Source organism: Melospiza melodia, chromosome 4 (assembly GCF_035770615.1).
Source record: "Melospiza melodia melodia isolate bMelMel2 chromosome 4, bMelMel2.pri, whole genome shotgun sequence".
NCBI classification, from domain to species: Eukaryota; Metazoa; Chordata; class Aves; order Passeriformes; family Passerellidae; genus Melospiza; species Melospiza melodia.
This window is the reverse complement of record NC_086197.1, coordinates 70,857,321-70,876,255: the sequence shown is the minus strand read 5'-3', so window position 1 is coordinate 70,876,255 and position 18,935 is coordinate 70,857,321. Positions and strand designations below refer to the sequence as shown.

The 18,935-nt window shown below is 40.1% G+C and overlaps 1 protein-coding gene across 3 annotated transcripts in view; it reads left to right on the top strand.

Annotated features, from left to right (window-relative positions):
* The window catches only part of MSRB3 (methionine sulfoxide reductase B3), an 81,561-nt gene that overhangs the window by 47,202 nt on the left and 15,424 nt on the right, over positions 1–18,935 (top strand). The window lies entirely within an intron of this gene.

Sequence of the window (18,935 nt, the reverse complement as noted above, 5' to 3'; positions counted from 1 at the left end):
GTTTTAAACAAACTGGGGTAGGTCAGCCTTAAAAAGGATCTTCATTTCTCACCCTCTGAAAACAGCATTGTTACTGTGAAACATTTGCTTTCATTCCTTTCATTAGTTCCGGTCTCTTTACATTTTCCCAAAAGATGATAGAGAAGATGTATCTTACAACAGGCTTTAATTGATCCAGAAAAATTGTAATACAAATAAATGATAATGCAGACTAAATCAAATGGAGGATTGAAGTTTGAAAATGATCACTGCAATAGAGCAAATGGTTTTCTTCCTGGTGGACAAAAACATTTCGTGGGAATTTGAAGTCAGTGCAGCCTCTCTGTCAGGAAACAGATGATTTGTCATCAAATTTTCGTGACAGATGCAGGTACACAATGCATGCCAGACCAGTCTGTAGAGCTCAACTGAGGAGGATTACCAAAAGGCAGTCTCTCCCAAGATGTCTTTATAAAGAATTGTAATGTGTTGTAGGAACTGGGAGGGAAGTGAAGGTCAGTCTAACAGGTTAATGTATATCTAACAAGACAAAAAACACAGGACAGCAAACAGGGGAGACTGTTACTTATTCAGTTCACTATTCCTAGGTGTCCTTAAAGTTAAACAGTAATAAAATAAGAATAGGCTATTGTCCTGAAGCTAGCTGAAATGTCCATTGCTTGAAAAGGTAATTCAAAATATATTTTTTGTTACGATGAAAAAGCCTGTTCTAAACAGGAAACCTGATATTATTGCGGAAATTTTGGTTTTAGACTAATGTTATCTTCTATATAGTTTGCTTAATGCTGTGATTATAACTGCTTATAATGTTGTGAATTTTACAATGTATATTAATCAGGTTGTTTATGGAATAGTAAGTTTCCTTTTATCCCAGTTCCTTTATTCCAGTGGGCTTGAAATGTGAGGCATTACGTTGCTTTTTCCTTCTACATTAGATTTTATCTTTGGAACTATATGGAAGTGAAATCTACAGCAGGAAGCATTTAAATAGCCAATGCCTACATCTTGTACACTTACGTTATCTTGCTCCTATTGTGATTTTAGTCTGTGAGGTTGGGATTACTTGCTTTAAATATTTCTTGAATAAACTCTATGCTAAGATTGATTTTTGGATCTTGACAAAACAGAGGGATTGCACGAGGGACAGCTTCACACATTTTCTGCCATTACCCCCTTTATTTTAGTGCAGTTACCAAAACTGGGGTGTGGAGCAGAATGTCACACGTCTGCTTCTCTGCTAAAGGAAAAATGCTCTGCAGAGCTTCAATTTGCTTGGTGGCTTAAGCTACAAGTAGATTTCTGAGTCTCTTTTGAAGCAGTTCTCCTGTGAGGTACACTGTTCTGCCTGCCGCTCCCTGGGCAGCAAAGGCAGGGACATGGCTTTTCCGAGGCTAGTGGTAAAAGTTCGGCACTATTGCAGCTGTGGTGTGCTCAGCACATGTCACCAGGCCTTTCTGCCCTGGGCTCCCGGTCCCATTTTAATCTTTGCCCCAAACCCTGTACTTGGAACAGAGAATTTCTAAGGTTTAACACCTCGGTCTCATCAGTGCTGTGTCTCGTGGCACAGGTTTCAAGGGTATCTTGGTTGTAAAGATACCCTTAACAACCAAGGCTAGCTGTTAAAACCAAGCAACACCAAGGCTCAAAACCCCCTTATCATTGTGAGAGGTACAGCTGCCTTCTCTTCCCAGGAAGAGCACTCAATTCTTCCACCAAGAAGCTGATCCTGACAGTCAGATGGCACAAGGACTCTTAAGTTTCTCTTTTGTTCCCAATATGTAAGAGCAGAGGAGAAGTGAAGATACTGGCACCATCTGGTTTTGTTTCCCTACCAAAGAATTGGCTATAACTTTCCCAAAGCAGACAATAATCCCAGACCTCCTGCTGAGTGAATGCACCCTGTTCGCTCAAGGTGCATGGGTGATGGCATCCTTGTAAAAAAAACCCTCTTTTGTGTCTGGGGGTGCAGTGCCTTGTGTAGCACCCTGTTCTGCATTTCACAGGCCTTTGGAAAGTGTCAGTGTAGTGTTGGTATAAAAAGGGCTGCTGGCATCTGAGTCTGTATTTATGCAACCTCAAGATTCTTGGAGACACCTTAAGGTATTTTCACATCCCTCATTTCATTTTGAATTCCCTAGACTGTCATTCCTAAGTAAAGTAATGATCCCACAAACTGGAACAAACATGCTTTGTTCCCATTTATCTTATGTTACTCAAAACAGTTCAAGTGTGGAACATGAGAATGAGGTAATTTTATTATAGAATACATTTTTTTTTCCTAGGGAGTTGTTCCACAACTATTGCTTGCTCTAAATTAACCCCAGTGTTAATTCCAGTTAACTTGCAAGTCTAGATATGCCCTTAATAAACATTTATCAATGCTATTATACTTGCCTTTCCTAGAAATATTTGTGAAGCATTGAAGAATTAAAAGAAGTCTTTCTGAAGCAAGTACAAAGTCAGAAATACAGCATTTAAAGTACCAAATAAGGTCACTGCAAATGTAACCCTGAAAATGTTGTTAAACACTGAAATATTAGACAAACATTGTCAAAAGAAGATTAATTGGAACTTGAGCATTAACTTAAAAGAAGGCTGCAAAATTCCTATGGTGATGATCAGGATTTATCATGCAAATAACTATAACATCTGTAGGGGACACACATTCTTCATATCATGACTAACAGCTCCATCTGAGAAACTTCTTTTTCTCTGCTAACTCTTTATAAGTCTACAGCTGGCAGGATTTCTGTCTCAGAGACCATGGGGTTAGCTTCACGCTGTTACAAGATCTTATAAATGAAACAATTTTGCTTTCCTGTCATACTATGATGAATTCTACTGGTACCGAAAATAGATTTTTTTCTAACAAAGTAATTGAAAGCAAAAACGGTTGTAGGAGAAATATTTCTTTTTCCTCACAATTTGTTGGAGAACAATGTAAACCACAAAAAACCCCACAGGTGAAACAATTTTGTTCTTATTATCAGTATTTTAGTGTTTAAAATGCTTATTGTGCTATGTGCTTGGTTAGAAGATTTCAGAATTTAAGAATATAAGAATTATATTGGAACAATTAATGGAAATAATTTGATAAATGATAAATAGATTTTTGCTTTTTTAAAATTTAGAGTAAATAGGTCTTCAGGGTGCTGTTCCCTAACAGGATGAACTGTAGGTCTCAAAAGCTGTTGCTGCACACTTTAAATCCCACTTTAGTAATAGCAAAATAATCTAAGAAAACTACCTCAGCATGCCCCCTAGTCACCAGTGAATGGTAATGGTGAATTTCCTACTGCCGACTGGGAGGGCTGGAGTTTTCCTGGGACATGTCCCTTACTACTTGCTGCATCCTGCACCCAATGTGGAGGTGAGATGTGATATTCAAGTTAGAGTGTTCACAGTGAAATCACGGGCAAAAAAATTCCATTTTGTTCTGTGATAAAAGGAAAGGCCAAATTCATGGACAATATGCAAGGACTCCAGTGGACTCTTTTTTGTGTATCTGTCACTCAGACCATAGAATGTAGAAAGTCAGAGAGCACAGGGTGCAAGAGGGAGAGTCAGGGAAGCACCATGCTGTAGAAACATATCTGTGCACTGAAGAAAAAGAGTGCCCAAGGACACACAGTGCCTTCAGCTGTGTCCATCATCTGCTGTGCCAGCTTCACACTTCTCTCAAAAAAGAGACGTATCTCCAAGACCTGTTCTTCTGCCTCCCTGCTTTTACATATCAAATGAAATGTAAAGATAATGTATGTGATTTATGCCACTGTTTGTGTCAATAATTTGGAAACATTCCAATTAGTATCAGAAATTAAGATATAATAGCTGCCCATGCACCTAGAGGCTGTCCTGAGGGACAGATACACATGAGCTTTTGTTGGATTCCTACTGCCCCAGCAGTCAAATACAAAGCAAGTCAAGGAGCCCCCAACAGTTCCTGGAATTTCTTTTGCCTACCTTGTCTGGACTCATAGTGTCAGCCAGGGACTCTGAAGGTCATTTCTTCTCTCAGCACATTGCATTTTCCACCAGAATGAGTGTATTCCCATGTCTTCAGCACTGCACAATGCTGCCACCTTTATATCCCCATGAAGGTTCCCATCCTTTCCTTTCTTGTGTTTACTGGCATCTTTCCTTTAATGTGGCCACTACAATGTACAAACTTGCAAGGCTACGTGATTCAGCACAGGTGCTAGAGAACAGAAGAACAAAATTATAAGGCTGGAGGTGATCAGATGTTTTCCCCTCACAAATTCCTCTCAGCTACATTTCCAGATGTTCTGCAATGGGCTTTCCAAACTCTGTGTATCAGCCCTGATTTCCCTTAGCCTGTCATCAGTCCCCTTGTATGAAAATCATCAGTACAACTATTAAGAGTATAAAGAATCCTCTGCCCAAGTAAGAGAGAAATGGATACAAAAAGGCATTTTGAAAGTGAGTAATTTTCACTGACCTTTACTACCAGGGCAACACAAAAGAAATATAACTTGCCTAAAACCTTAGGCTGACAAAGCAGCAAGGTACTTAATAAAAACATGCATTGATCTAACTCATCAAATATTTAAATACAAATTAATAAATAAGTTCCTAAATTTTATTGCTGTCAGCTTCTCCACCCAGGTTGTGTTAGAGCAGTTCTTAATTTCTTCTTAGGAAGGCTAAGTAGTTTCAGAAACGGGGAGAAGTGATATTTGGTGTTCTTAACAAAATCATGCTGGCAAGTTCAACAGTCATCCTACAATCAGAGCATTTGATTTAAAAGTAGTAAAAGATCTCTTGCAGAATCTGTAAAACGTGGCAAAATAAACTGTGATACTGAAGAACAGGGATGCTCCAGAGCTTTTTGGATGAGGTAAATGACCTCTTCAGGTTCTCTTTCAACTAAGAGGAATGATTTCCTTCTCTCTGGCCACCACCAGCTTGGATTCTTGAAAATGTGCATGAGCTGGCACAGAGACATGGTGGGAGACAGTTACTGCAAAAACAGGAACAGCAGCTCAGATTATCTTGTTGTTACTTGTCAGTGCTACTTTGTTCTTGGCATTAACAACTATTCATGCGGGTTGTTGGGGATGCAATGGCTGAGGAGCATGGCCAGTCATATTTGTTCAGCAGCAAAATGAGCATTTAGTCAGAAGCAAACTGAACCATCTGCAAAATTCCTATGGTGATGATCAGGATTTATCATGCAAATATGCAAACTGAACCATCTGGTGAATGTTTCAGGGCCATGCCCTGATGTGGATAATACTCCTGACTTGGAGTATTAGATGGCTGGGACATCTCACTGGTACATCCCAGGGAACTATGTGCTGATGAGTGATAACTGATTATCATTTGTTCCTGAATCACTTGCAAAGCTTGGCATCATTTCAGTTGTGACAATCTGGAGGTGTTTGGCACTGCTGTGACCAGAACTGAGCTCAAAGGAAATCTAGAGCTGTGTGAAACCATTGGGACAAGCACCACACTGCCAGCCTCATCAGCCTCTGGAAACGAGGAGGGGGTGAGACAATGGCATTCAGTGAGTACCCTGCTGGAACCCCCACACACTATGTGTCAGATGGCTTTTGGGACTTCAGCTTATCTATGGGATAAGCTGCAGCCACACATCAGGCAGAGGACCATGAGGGTGTTTTCTGCCTGTGCACCTTGATGAATTTAACAGGACAGGATCCTTATGGTCAATGTGTTCACTCTTGTTCTCACTGTTCTTACTATTTTCTCACTACCACAAAAGTGCATTTTCCTGTTTTGGATTTAGGCAATGTTGCATTAAGCACAATATCTTTTGTGGCTATGTGCATGTTTTCCAAAATAGCGCATCTTCTGTTTTGGCTAGCATGGTTTATGAGGTTATGAATTTGAATGAGATGCAAGGTATTTTTATTTCTTCCCTCTGGATTTGTTAAAGGAGAAAGAAACTTAACATCTCGTTTGCACGAGATGATGAGAATGATATCATACAGTATTACTTGAAACTGGAATAAATTTGTTATTTGAAAAAAAATTAGACTGTACAAACTAGCTATGTGATAATTATTAATGACAGAGGATTCAATAAAGATTAAAATATTTAATGTTTTTCTTTCACTGATGTAGTGCTGTAAATTTATGACCATTAAGAAACCATATGAAAGATCTGTCAGCTTTTGCTATTTCACATTTTAGTCTCTTATTAAAACTGATTTCAGTTTTTGTAGTACTAATAGTAAAGGGAAAAATGCAACCTGCTTTTAATCAAACTGGAATGTTCAGTGATCACCATCACAATCCTTAGTGTTGATCTGAGTATGAAGCAAAGAAGATTAACTTGTCTCTTGCTGACTTAATTTAGTGGCAACCACAGTCTTTAAGATGTAATGGTAGACAAGTTTGTGTCATACCAACGCAACTGCCACTGTACATGTGAGCAACCATCTGTTTAGAATTAAGTCCTTAGTGAAAACATCAATGAGGCCTAATGCTGCCAGTTTAAGTTAGACACAATTTGCACTGAGTTTTATATGAGTAAGGGCATCACAATCAGGTCTAATGCCACACAACAGTGAATTTGGTTACAAGGCCTGAAAGCGTTTCTGAAAGGAAAGAATCGTAGCCCTATGTGATTGGATCAGGAGTGTTACCAACCTTGCTTTCCACTAGGGGTGAATTACCATTTATTGTTTTGTACATAGTTGTCTTGCCCGCTTATTTTTCTTTACAAAGTGGTCCCAACCTTTTCATCAGCCACGGTCCAGATGTCTGAACAATCTTAGACTGTATACTCCAATCCAAACACTGTGCCTCTTGAGATCACAGAATCAATATTCACAGTGTTTGATTGTTGTGAATAAGACTGAAGCACCTAATTTAGCACTAATCTTTTCTTTACTAGCTGTAGCAATGGAGGTGCTTTCATTTTCTGCATAATATCCCTTTCAGGTTATGTCTATGTCTGGCTTTCACACAATCCCTGTGTATGGAGAAGTGTTAGCGTTTCATTTGGAGGGATATTTTACGCTAGCTAGTACCATGTCGGTGGAGTGGGATCATCTCAGCTAACTGTGACTATCTACCTTAACATAGCCCTCCGAGCTTCATCTCAAGTCAGTTGGAAGAGATTAACATCCTCAAATGAGTTCATCCCTTCTGCTGGAGAAGTCTGTTTCAGGGCACACTGAATCACCCTTTTGAGTGTCCATCAATTTTAGAGTTAGGCATGTAACTTTGATTTACATAATCATTGAAAGTCACAATAGATTATCACTGGAATGAATGTACCAAGAGTTGAGGATGAGTGGATGGGATCCTCAAGTAATTTTCCATGTCTGTTGCTGTGGAGGCTTAGTAGGATAAAAATCATAAATTTGAGAGAACTACACAACTGCTCCCAAGTTCTTCGGCTGGGTGTCAGTAAACCTCTTACAGACAGAGCTTTTGTGGAGTATATTCATGAGAAAGATAAGTTTAGCTTAGTGATTATTTTAGTTCTGTTTCTCTTTGTATGCATTTTCATTTCCCTTTTTAAATCTCACCTTTCCTAAACAAACCCAGATCTTCTTATGTGTCTCCAGAAATGGTGACCCCAGAGAATTACTGCATTTTTATAACTTTTTCTTAAATTCTTAGTAAGAATTGTCAGATGTGAAAAACCTGGTAAAGTATGTTTTGCAAATTGATCATTCACCAGTGTTCATCTGTTTACAGGCAAGAAAAGAAATATGTAACTCAAAGAGATATGGCCTAAGGATAATAAGAGTGGATAAAAAATCTATCATATTCAATCTAGCTTCACTCAGGGCCCAAATATTAAACTGGTCTTTGGCATATTTCAGAAAGCATGTGAAATTTTTGAAAAGCTTAGTAGGAAGATATTTTGATGATTTTAAGTCACTATTGAGAAACTTTTAGAAAGTCAAAGTCTTTTATTCTGTTAACTGCTCTAACCAAGCTAAGGAAGGCTGACACAATAAATGCAGATATGAAAACTGAAGGGTATTTTTGAAAATTTAACATTTAAAACCATAAGCATTCTGGTTTTGTCTCTTACTTTTCAAGGAGGTGGTCATGAGAACAGAATTTCCGTGTTTATATTATAATTTTAAAAGTGTTTACCTTAAGATTTATGGATTTTGAAAGTACTCATATACTCACTTCCCAACTATTATCTCCCCTTCAGTGATTTTTTTTCCCCTGTCACGCACACTAGAAGGGATTTAAATGGAGTTCCAGGAATACTGAATCAAAGAGGAGTGGGATTTGAAATGACAATGCTTAGCACTGATAGAATGTCTGGAAACCAATTAAGACATATTTACATTGAAGAGTGGCAAAAAATGTTCTTGTGAATAAAAAAATCTGCTGCATAAAGCATTAGGGTTCTTGAAACAACTTTAAAATGCAAGAAAGGAAGATACAGTGTTTCACTGGAATGAAAACACTCCCTGCTTTCAAGTATAGCAAGAAAAACCTGAATGAAAGACTACTGTCAGAACTGCCCTTTAGGTCATGATGGTATTAAGACTGTGGCAAACTGAATTTACATTGGTCATCATTTACACTGTTAACTGGTGGAGAAGAGAATTACAGGAGCACCCTTTTTCAATAATTCTATTTTCTTTAATATCTGCATGTGTGACTCTTCCCTGGCCCCACAATGGCAAATATCTCAGGTGTACCTGTATCTGTATTGTTGTGCCAGTATGATTACACAAGGCAGCATTTCGTTGCTGAAGCTCAGTACAATCCTGAATCCTGCAGCCAGCAGCTGCTTTCACTCCTTTGGTTCTAGGCATCACACTATAGACCATACAAAAGTAAGCCTCACTCCTAAAAAGCAAAGAAATATACATAGTAGAACTGTAATCTTAACTCCCTTGCTCTAGTTTTTGAAGAAGTAATTCATTTAATGATACATTTATGTGATTTTTCATGTTCCCCCTGCTTTCTCACGTCAGGAAGGTCTCTTCCCAAAGAACGTGCTCCTGGCCGGGATGTGTAACACACCAGTTAGACTGCTCAGTGGGACATGCCCCTGCCTGGGCTCCGATTTCTGGGAGGAGGGAAAGGGTACCTGACCTCCTTTACTTGACCACCTTCCCACCTCCTGTGAACACTATACACCAGTCCAAGTTTGGGACCTGTGCCATCACTTACCTTTTGGTATGGCACCCAGAGTGGCCAGGCAGCTTGACTGCACTTGGTGGCAGTGAGGACATGGACCTTCATCCAAATGCCCACAGCCTTAAGATGATCAGGACAGAGATGGATCATACAGAGACTCTGTCCATCCCTGCACCCTCCACCTTCCTTCCCACAGCAAAAATGGCTATTGGGAAACTTCAGAAGCTCAAACTCATAAGATTTATCCTGCCACTTTGCCTCTGGGAATGTTTCTACTTATCCACAAAATGATTGAGCTTTAATGGGTTTCTCATAATTTGTACAAGCACTAACAGTATATTTCTTTCACTCCTCTGCCAATAGTTCCTGCATGTTTTTTAGTTTTCATAAACTGTCTTGTCCAGTGCTGGGGTTAAACCTCACACAGATGGAGATGGACAGTGATACTAAAATGCCTAAGTAATCAAATGTGTTACAGCCTACAGTTCTGCTTTAACATTTGGATGGGACTGTGTTACTTCAAATTTAGTAACATAAAGGTAGTCTCTTAAAGAAGCTGAAAGAATAAGGCAGAACATTCATTGAATTCATGGAGATTAATAGATGTAGGGCATGCAGTGTCATCTTCACTGCAATGTAAAGAATAAGATTATCTAAGCTATGCAGACATTCTACCTTTCATTCAGGCTGTACTTACATAAACTTACCACCCATATCTCATTAGTTCAATTATATGGTCTATTTGTGCAGGTCTGTTTTAGAACTAATGAATGATGGAGAACTAGAGTTACAGCAGTGATAGCGGGTATTTAAAACATTCAAAGCAAGAGTGAAGAATGTAACCCTCTCAGGAAACAAACTGATACTAACTGAAGCTTATGCAAATATTTAAATGATCTCATAAAGATCAGTGAAGGAAAAAAAAAACCAAAAATAGTTGCATGGAATGGGCACAGGGAAGTAAATCATTAAACACGGAGAAACGAGAAAGATACGCTAGTACAAAGCTACATATTAAATTATTGCTTGTTCTGCTCACCCAGTTTTCATATTCAGATGGATGCAAGGTCTTTGCTATATGTTCTTACTGTAGAAAGAGGTTAAATGTTTAAACAGAGGATGCTAAGGTTAGTCCCAGAGGGTGGGGTAGCCAGAGCTAGAACTGTGAGATTTTTTTATTTGGGCACTAAACAAGTACATGCAAACAAGGCTGGGGACTTGTGTATCCAGGCAAGTTTGTTTTAAGTTGGTAATCTGAAGGAAAATACTTTGGCTCTTTTCCTATGTATTGAACTGGGGCAGGATATGTGCCACTCAGATTTTTTAACATACACTGATATTGGAAAGGAAACATTTCAAGCAAAGACTTGCACTATATGCTCGTAAAATGAAGAGTGGAAAACAGTTGAGCTGTTTGATTTTTATCCAAATTCTCTAACTTTTCCAGTTTTTACAAAAATTAATTAAAAATTTAAAAAAATTTTTTTGCAAAATTTAAGATTTTTCAGAAAGTTTTTGAGACACCTAAAGGCTCAGGTTTAAGGCACTATTATTATAGTAGAAAGAAACTAAAACCAAATTCCCAAACCTGGCATCAACTTAAAACTCAGGCCCCATTTATTTGTATGTTTAATATCTGGCACCCACAGGTTGGTTTCCTAGATTACACAATCATCCAGCTGTGACAGCTTTTATTTTGTGTTCTGCCCTGGTAGAATGCAATTGAACCCCACTGTGACCCCTGGGAATGCCAACAATAGAGATGATCAGTCATTGCACAAACAGCTCTCCAAAGGGTGATCACTTTGTTTCAGGCCTTTCAGAAAGCAATTCAATTTTGCAAGTATTTTAACATTTCTTAGGGTGTAGATTAAAAAATGTGTTAAGAATAGCAGTGTGAAACGAATATTACACCTGGTGATAGTAGTGTTGAACACTGAAAAATAAAAGTTGAACACTGGAAATTTTGCTACTGAGGTTTCTTGCTTCTCCTCACTCCACCTCCTCCCTCAAAAATACACCAATGGGATGGTGCCTTGTGCAAATGCTGCACCATCTTGTTTCATGCCAAAAAGCTTCAAGGAGGGTGAAGGTGAGGCTCTGAAGCTGATGTCAGAAACGGCCTGTACAGGTCATTAAGCTGCCTGCAGGGGTGGGAAGTACATTTATAAGGTCTGTTTCAGAACATGGGTCAGAGGTCCTCAGGTCCTCTAGTTCTTGCTCGAAAGCCAGAGGCTGCAAGGCTTGTTTGGGTTTTCAGTGAGCTGCTCTGTGGGTTGCTGCTAGTGGCACAGGAACCAAGTCATTTGTCAGCCACTGACAGTGCTATTGGGTCCACTCTCTTCCTGCAGCAGTTTGGACAGTATTTTACTTCTTTAGTTTCTTTACAGGAAGGAATCCTATTGAGAACACCTGAAGTGATACAATTTCAGCACGAGCATTTAAAACCATGGGTATGCCTCAGTTTCCTGGGGAGCTGGGAAGAGGTTACAGTGCACATAAAAAAAATTTGGTGTGACTGCAAACCTATCAGGGTACTAGAAACCCTTTACATTTCAGTGAAAGTTTGGGCTTAGAATACTCCCTTTTAGGCAACTGAAAGCAGATATTTTTTCCTGAGGCTAAGAGTGCCCTGCAGCCAGACTACATGTTTTTTTGGTTGCACTCTCATGAAGACATGAAAGGTGCAGAGGGAAGAGCTGCAACCCCTGGCATTCCAGTCCTTCCCTGTCCCTGCAACTTCCATTGTTGCAATGCTGCTAAATCCCCTTTGACCACTCCATAGTTATGTAAACAGAGAGTGTACTTGTGAGGAGTTATGAAGTATTTTCAAAAAAGTCTGAGTTTGTTGAATAGGATTCAATCAGTACTGGAGTAGCTTGGTGTCAAAGGTGGTCAGACTTTGTTTTACCTAAGATAGGGTTGGGAACTGACATACTGTAGCTTTTGAATTTGTCTTATCTGCTTTTTAAGAGCTCACACCATGCTTGGGGAATGAAAAGTACACTGTATTTCAGTCCCTTCCCAGAAAAGTGCATCCACTGCTACCTGCTCACTTTGAAAAGATACAGGTTATTTAAGTTCTAAATTCACATTCTTTGCCTTTTGTAATGCTGAGACAGAGGAGATCTTTGGAACTAAAGGATTATAGGTTTGTTTGAATTATAAAGGCACTGACCTCAAGCAACCTTCTAGTCAAATCTGTTGTTTGTGTGGTCAGTTTATAATCATGTTTCTGTGATACTAGTGCACAGATGTAGTGTCAAAGCTGAGTTCAGAGGTTTAGTTTATTCTAACAGTACAATTTTTATCAGTCAGGGATATTACAGTAAGTTATCCTTGCACTTCTTGCCCTGTTTTCTCACTCTCCACCTCATGTTGCCTCCAATGTTTGTTTAACCTCTTACTTAACTGATAGAGCTTGTTAGCCCAGAAAAAAAGTTGAATCATTTTCTTCTGTAAGTTGAATTAAACTTTCTTACCACAAATGGATAAGCACCTGAGCTAGTGAACAGTGAGAAAGCAGCAGGACTAAGACAACTGAGGGCAGGGGAAAGAGAAGGGAAGAAGCTGAAAGATTGTTTCAGCCACCCTATGACACCTAAGTCTGTCCTGTAAAGCTTCTCCACTTTGGATACAGAATATTTGAAGTTTAGAACAGAAGATTCCCATGCACCTCCATGGGACCTCCTGAGTAGCAGGTTACTTCATTGAGAGTGTCTTTGCTGAAAGACATGCCTATGAAAAAGTTTGCTGCCAGCAAGTAAGCATTTCATGTTCCTTTTTTTTTTTTAAATCAGCATTTTTAAATGGAAGATATCGTACTGAGCTCTTGTTAAGATTTTGTATTTTGCCTTCTCTGGTGAGAGTGTTTGTAGAACTTTCCTTTAAGAAGGAACCACAAACTCATCTCTCAAACCTGAACAAAGTCTCTGCACAGCTCCTTCCAAGAGCAAATCAAGGCTACAGCTCCTTGACTTCTCATTCCCAAGCACACTCTGCCTGAGAGGAAGCTCAAACTGCGTTTCTGAATGGAAGTTTGCTGCCTTTCTGAATGAAAAAGGAAAGAAAGAAGTAGTGTAAGAAAAATCTAATTAATAGAAGAAACAAAGTGGAAGGGCTGACAATGAGAAATGGTACACATAGGGTATAAAAAGCCTTAAATCAAATTAAAATCTCTACCTCAATCCACTTTTTCAACTTAGGTATTTCTGCTTATGGCTTGGTATGGATGATGCTTCTGTTGCCTAACTGCTGTTTTGTTAAGAATTCTTCCAGTCAAGCTTACCCTACATGTATCTCCTCTCTTGCTTCATAGCAGAGTTATCCTGGCAGAAGTTTTGGTAGTAGGGAACCAAATTAACAACTGTGTGTATGAGGTGTTAATCAACTTAATTTCAGTACATTTAGAATACCTTGCAAACTCATTTGGCACTATTTATGCAAGGTTTCAGCAGTTTACTTTTGGAGTAAATATTAAAGTGAAATGAGCTACAGCGCTCAAGTTTTGAATGTAGAGCATTATTTTACACCTCGTTAGGTCTATTTTTCCTACTAATACAGCCGTGGCAATTGGACAAGCGAAAGACTGATGGGATGAACAAAGGCAGTGCTCCTTTCCGGAGTGCCAAATTCATCCTGTAAATGTGACATTAAAAAAAAAAAAAAAAAAAAAGAGACCCCCGAACCACATGGCAGAGGTCAGGCCTGAAAAACCAAGAAAACCTGCACTAGAGCAGTTTGCACAAGCTCCTGCATGTCTTTACCTAATGTTTTCAGACACTAGAAGGATCATATTTCCATGTGCAGCTAATTTGCTGTTTTACTTAGAAGGTTTTCTCAAGGACATACACAAAATAGCATAAATGTGGTAGGATGCTTTTCTGCTTTTGAAAATTTGAAAGGTTGAAAATAACTTGATCTTGATACTTAGCAAGGCCTTTATTAAGCTCTCTTAAGTAACAGCTCTTACACTTGTTTCAGAATCCGCTGGTCCCAGCAAAAGCTTATGCTGCAACAGTTATGGTGGGGGAACTGTCCCGAGCACTTCTGACGTGCCCTGTCAGAATAAATTGCGCAGGGGCAGAAACTTATTCTTCCTCACAGCTTCACACAGGGTGCTGAGCCATGTCCAGAAGATTTAAGAGTCCTTTTTTAGGAATATCACACAATGAATAGTTCAAGTGGTATCTCCAATCACTACCTGCATCTTGTGTCTGGCATCAGCTCAGTGTGAGTAAACCAGCACAAGAAACAAGCCATAGTATGTGAACTGTTCCACACAAAAACGTGCACAGCTTTCACAGATGTATCAATACTGTTGCAGATTTAGTGATACTCTAGTGTGATGCAATAATTACATGAATGCCCCTTGGTTTTTTTTCCCCTGTAAAATAAGCTTTGCAGTGCTACCACCCCTTCATACCCTGTTTTCTTTGCCTGCAAGACTAAGATGTAGCTGCTGATACAGGATTCTAAAAGGCTTGGGGGTAACAGAATGAATTAAACATTCCTCTTCCAGCTGCTGCTGTTCACAACACTTTTGACAGTTAAAATACATCACACATTCTCTTGTCTGTTTAATATAAACAATTAGTATTTTAAGTGGAGTCCAGAAACAACCCCAAATAGGAGGATCCAGACAGGCAGTTCAGAGAGAAAACTAAGAAGTGTTCTAAATTTATATAAAAGTAGTTTGCAATCAGTTCAACCTATGCCTAACACATTGTCTACTGCAGCATATCAGACTGTGGAAGCTGAGAGACCAGTGGCTTGTCTCTTGAGCAAGAAGGTTTAATTTTTCATCTCAAAATTATTTCAGCACAACTTTTTATCTGCAATTTTTAGTATGAAATATAAAATGAAAGGGGAAAATCAAAATTAAAATACAGTATTTTCGTTTTCATATAATGAACTCTTTGTATAATGAAATACTTTAGTCAACCGAAGAGCCATTTTGGAGTAAAGCTTGTTTACAGAGAATTTTCCTTTTTGTCTCTTCTGGCAGAGTCTTGAAATCACAGCCTTCATTAAATAAAGCAAAAAAATCCAGCTTCTCTGTATGTTTACTTCCTTGAAGCTGAGGCAAACCTGAGATAACAAAAGGACTTTAATGCAAGCTCAACTACAGTATACAAGCAACATGATGAGAACAGTGTCAATCTTTGTAATTTTAGGAATTCTGACATGATCTTTGCAAAGCACAATTTGCTAAAATTTATTTCATTTCCTAAATGAGAGAATTTTTAATGAAAATGTTATAAACTGAAAAAGCTCCTCACTCCTTATAAAAGACATTTGGGATACAACAGTACTCAATTGTAAACCCCTTCTTTTTTTAGTCTAGACAATGTATAGCTCTATAGCTATACACTGGGGGATGTAACATTATGTATAATACCACTTCCCATAGATGGTCTTAAAATTCCATTTACCTAAAGTTTAGACCCTTGTAGGCATGAGGATCTCTCTGGAAACCTCTCTGTCAACTTTTCTATGTCAAAATCTAAGTATGCACCTCAATATGAACCTGGACCAGATGCAGCTATCCATTTTGGAATGAACCCTCCAGTCACTAGCATAGGTAAAATATCTGATAGGAAGTATTTAACTTCACTTCTGCTTGACAGGAAAAAAGCAAAATGCTCAGTTATGAACTTTACATCAATGATTTTCCCTTCATTCCTTTGCAGTGGTTAGTGGCCAATTGCACTTGGCCCTGAAGGGTCTACAATAGTGTAAATAATGAATCACAAATAAACAACTTACCACCTTTTCAAAAGGAAGCCAGGTAATTAATTTCTTTTAAATTGACACTTCCTCTAAAATGAAAAAGTCCCCTCAGCTTCTGCAGCCATCAACTCGGTTTGCACCTTAAAAACAAATAGAGGCAGGGAACCGGGAGTAAAAATGAAAACAGCTTCAGGTTATTCAATTTCCTGTTTGTTTAAATTTGTCCTTCCTGACATGCAGATTCACCACACTCCTTTCCTGGTGACTACTTCATTAGATTAGTTTATTTAGGTATTCAGAGGGATTTTTATCTTTTGACTCATAAAATTCTTGAATTGCCCCAAGAATTTCCTGTGTCTGACTGGAATTTTATGTCCTTGTAGTTTTACCCGGACTCCTTGAAGAAGTTGCTGCCTAAATTGCTCTGCTTTTGAGGTCTTCAAAACAGCAGATCAGGAGCCAGTTCTGAGCTCGGCTCCTGTTTTTCAGGAAAACTGATCTGTACCAGCACTTCACCTCTTAAAATTGTAGTAGTAGTTTTAAAATTTTCTTAGTAGTTTTAAACTCTTCCTTTCCTGACAGTATTTCCCCTTGCTGCCCATGCCCTTCCCAGGTGTCCACTTCAGAATATTTGTCCAATTCCAAAAATGCACCCGGTGGCTCAAAGTGCAGCCTGCACGCTGTCCCATCGGGTTTTCATCACTCTCTTGCTGTAAAGCAGAGAAGCGGAGGTTCCGGCTATATCGGGCCATTTAGCAGCTGATGAGAAATGCCTTTGTATATCCCTTCCCTGTCTTTTTTTTCGTCCTTTCTGAGGAGGGTGAGAGCTAGGTTAGGCTGGAGCCTTGGTGTGTGCTTCTTTTGAAGGGTTCAGCGAACTGAAGGTGATGCTTTTTGACACATGAGCTCCAGAAATTTACCGAGCGTTAGCAGTGGCAGCTCGGCTGCCTGCACTTGGGTTTCTCTTGCCTTGGCCGCCCTCTCGGCGGAACGCCGGCCCTCCCGTGCCCCGGGTCAGCGGGGCTCGGCCGAACCTGAAAATGGCTCTGGCGAGGAGGGAACGGACGGCGGAATGGCACCCTGCCTGTCCTCCAAAGTCTGACAGGGAAAGTGGAAAGAAACCGGGTCACCCCTTTGCGGTGTCGGTGTCCTGCCTCCTCTCCCGGGTCACGGTGACTGCGCGGGAACAGCCCTGAAACACGGCTGTATGACCACCGACCCGTGTCTGCCAGTCTGTCTAGCCGTGAGGCTGCTTTCCCTCGAGTACATTCGCTTATGGGATCAGCAGGTGGAGACAAGAACAAGGCCATGCGCTGTGCCGAGCCTCCCGGGCTCACCGTGCCTGGAGGCGGCGGCCGCCTCTGAGGAGCGGCCGGGCGGGCCGGGGACGGCCGCCTCCCGCAGCCCCGGGCCGGGCCGGAGCCTGTGCCCCTCCGTGCCTGCCCCAGCGCCGGTGCCCTTCCGGCGGCAGCGGGACGGAGCAGCGGGCACGGGCACCGGCGGGGAGGGGTACGCGGCCTGGGCGATGGCCCCTGCGGAGCGGTGGCACTGGCACATCAGGATGGCCCAGAGGAGGAAGCCCAGAGAAACACAAATACTAATCAACGTTAGAGAAAGGAGTATCCAAAGAGCGTCCATAGCTGATGTTGTGGATAGCAAGCTACTACAGTTGGCCTGACGTTGAGGGAAGCAGCATGTAATAGAGGCAAATCCGCATGAGTACAGAGTTTTCCTTGAGTTGCTTGAATGCCTCGATGAGAGGCACTATGTCCACTCCTTAGGATCTTGCCTCTCCAGTTTTCTTCTGTATAGGGGCCCGTTTCCTTTTGCTGCTACTCTCTTTTATTTCTCCTCTTGTTCATTGCAGCAGGTTTGTTTTCCCAGCAAATTACTCCTTTGTACATATTTCTTTACCTAGAGTATCGTAAAAGAAAACAAGACCCTGAAGTGAGTTGCATGTTTATAAACCAGTATTATTTGTGTGCGAAAACATGTAGTGAGTATAATTGACTTCCGCTGTGAACATTTGCACTGTGCCTAATTACATATGTTCATAGCTTACCTTGGAAGTTGTTTTCATGTCTTGACTTTGCCTATGGTACTTATGTTTTGTTTGAATTATTTATTTGAGTACAAAATGTAATAGAACACTAATGGAGAAGGAAAAGAAGACATAAAAGATGTAGTCATGAAAGGAATAGTACAGGCACAGAGGAGAATAAGAGACCTGTGCTGAGCTGACCTATACAGCAGCCATATTCATGTTAATGCTTTCTCAGTCTTTGGGATATTCTGGAGGCAGGCTGGACTTCCCCCAGCAAAGCATTAAAGGAGAGCAGCTCCTCATGAGATTGGTCTTAACTGCTTTGCTGTTTCTTTCCATGGACTGTGTTACTGATGATATTATATGGCTGTGAAATTATTTCCTTTTAAAACGTTGAAAGAAAATGTAGTGTTTAGGAGAAAGGGCATGCTTTGCCCTAGAAACTGTCCTAGAAAACAAAAGGTGAACATTACAATCAGAAATCTTAACTTTTCCATTTCAATGCTTACAGGGTTTTTTTTCAAAGTACAAAGTTTTCTGCAGAAAACTTAAAAGGAGCATGTGTGAGTATATGTGCACATGTATGTTGTTTTTGCCAGCATTTTCTGTGAAGAAATGTCTTTATTTTCTAGGATGCGTTTCTACCTACCTCTTTTAGTTTGCATAAGAGGTTGTTAAAAATATTTAAATCTCCCTCCAAACCAACAGCAGCTCCAGACAATCTAACCCTGCAATACTTCTTTTTTCTTCTTTTATGATTTTATGTAGTGCCTGTGGCTTTTGCATTTTTTTATGCATGTGGCAGAGTGTTGAACTGTACGTTGCAGAGACAAAGTCTCTGCAATACTCAGAGGGAATTGTAAAGTTACCCTGAGGCCTAGGGAGACAGAAGTCTCCTCAGAAGTCTGCAGAAAACTGCAGAGAGTAGATTTTGCACACCCCATGAGAAGCATGGCTTCAAGGCCATGGTTCCTTGCAGGGCTTGATGAGTGTGTAGTTCATGGTGAAATGTTCCTGCAGTGTGATAAAAATCATGGTCTAGAAATTT